The sequence below is a fragment of the Juglans microcarpa x Juglans regia genome, chromosome 1D, assembly GCF_004785595.1.
Source record: "Juglans microcarpa x Juglans regia isolate MS1-56 chromosome 1D, Jm3101_v1.0, whole genome shotgun sequence".
NCBI classification, from domain to species: domain Eukaryota; kingdom Viridiplantae; phylum Streptophyta; class Magnoliopsida; order Fagales; family Juglandaceae; genus Juglans; species Juglans microcarpa x Juglans regia.
In genome coordinates, this window is record NC_054594.1 from 5,124,951 (window position 1) to 5,127,360 (window position 2,410).

Here is a 2,410-nt window from a genome sequence, read left to right on the forward strand (position 1 = left end):
GTGGCTTTGTCCTTGGTCACATTGAAAGCTGCACGTAGAGTTTATGAGTTTTTTGGCAAAATACATATTTCCTATTACCTGTCTATGAAGACTTTTACACAAAGTATTTTTTTCAAATGCTCGAAATTCCATAGCCTTGGGAGTTTCATTTCGCCCATGTCCTCTAAACAATAAGAGCATGTTCTCTTGCAAGCGATCGCTTGATATGGTCTTTCCCAGTTTGGCCTGAGCTTGTTCTCCTCTTGCTGCTTGGATGTTGTCTCTGCCTTCCTCATCAAGAGCTCACCTACTTTGAACGATCAGGGTAGAACCTTTTTGTTTAAATACCGCTCCTTCATCTCCATGTAAGCCGTCGCTCTCGTGCTTGCTTCCTCCCTCATTTCTTCCATTAGATCAAGGCTTCCTTCCAAACCCCTGTCATTAGCATCCTGGTCATAGTGGTGTACACGATAGTTAGGTATGCTAACTTCCATGGGTGTCACGGCCTCACAGCCGTAGGTCATCGCGAATGGGGTTTCTCCAATCAGGGCCCGTGCGGTAATATGATATGCCTACAATGCGCCAGGTGATTCTTTTGCCTACACTCCTGGTCAACCTCTTTTTTGCTATGCGAAATACCATTTTATTAGTTGCCTCTACCTATCTATTGACTTAGGTGTGTCTAGGCGAGGAGTATCTTACTTTGATGCCTACTATGGCACACCAATCCTTATAATGGTCGTAGTCGAGTTGCCAGCTATTATCTGAGATTATGGCTCATAGTATGTCGAACGACATTCAATGGAATTCCACTAGAACTTGATTATACTTTCGGTCGTGATCGTCTCCAAGGTTTCTGTTGAGGGAAAAATGAGTTAATTGGCATATTCTTGTGAAAACCTATGTAAAGTTGAGTTGTAACAAGTGTTGATGCATTGGTACATGAAAAAGATTGAAGTGTGCTCAATATGGCTTGACTGGCGCTCGAGCGGAACCTTCCAGAGAGGTTCGCTCGATGGGCGCTCGACCTGGCGCTCGAGCAGAACCAGGCAGAGTGGTTCGCTCGAGGTGAGCTTGACGTAACGCTCGAGCAGAACCCATCCAGAGTGGTTCGCTCGATGTGCGCTCGACTAAGCGCTCGAGCGGAACCCAAACAGAGTGGTTCGCTCGAGGTGAGCTTGGCGTGGCGCTCGAGCAGAACCCATCCAGAGTGGTTCGCTCGATGTGCACTCGACTCAGCGCTCAAGCGGAACCCATCCAGAGTGGTTCGCTCGATGTTGCGCGCGAGCTGAACTCATCCAGAGACGTTCGCTCGACCTTCGCTCGACACCTCGCTCGAGCGGTTTCAGAAGATAACGTGCGCTCGACCTTCGCTCGACACCTCGCTCGAGCCAATGTTCAAGACAACCTAAAGATTCATGTTTTGAGCGCCGTGACTTGCTGGGACTATAAATAGAACAGATCATTTCTGTTCTGAGTGTGGAAAAATAGAGAAAAACCCTAAGTGTTTCAAGAGCCAAAGAGAGAAACCTATTCCTCACCTTGTGAATCTCTCTTGGACAAACACATATCCACCACACCACACTCAAGATCAAATCTCGTTCAAAGTCCATTGAAGTGGACGTTTTGTTGGCCGGAAGGTTTCCGGAGCTGCTGTGATGCAGAGATCGAGAGGTTCTCGTGGAAAGCTATAGAAGGTCGGAGTTCCGACACTACATGCGTGTAGAGATTGAGTGGGTCACTCGTGATGTTGCAAGCCAGGTTTAGGAACTACAAAGGTTTTGTGAGTGTCTCTAAATTGGTTGTAATAAACTTTTTCTATAGTGGATTTTAGGTGGTGCCTTACACCCGGAGTGGTTTTAGAATTTGAAGAAGTTCTTCAAATGAGTTTCCACTTCGTGACCAAAATCATTGTGTTAATTGTTTTTGTCCATTGATTAACTGTTTATTTGTTTCTAATATTGAAAAGAAGATCAAGAATACACCTATTCACCCCCCTCTAGGTGTAGTGATTGGTAGAACCACTGCTTTTTTCAGTTTCGGCTTCCACCCACTTTGTGAACTTAACCCCGCCCTTGCCCATCGGCAGTAGGCCCACTATATTGACCCCTGTAAGTAAAAGGGGCATGGCATGGTCACCATCTTCAGCTCCTTGGGTGGGTGGTGAGGTATGTTGTTGTATTGCTGGAATCGTTTATAGCTTCAAACGAACTCGTTTGCCATGACTAACAGGAATAGGTATATGGGCTCTCTTGGCTTAGTTTGGCTTAGAAGGGGAGTAGGTCAAGTATGCTTTTAGTTGCCCAAGTGCTTTGTCTCACTCAATATTCTAGTCATGTGCCTTTTGTAGTACCTTGAAGAACAATAAGCATTTGCCTATTGACTGGGACACAAACTGGTTCAAGATTGTTATTCTCCAGTTAATTCAATT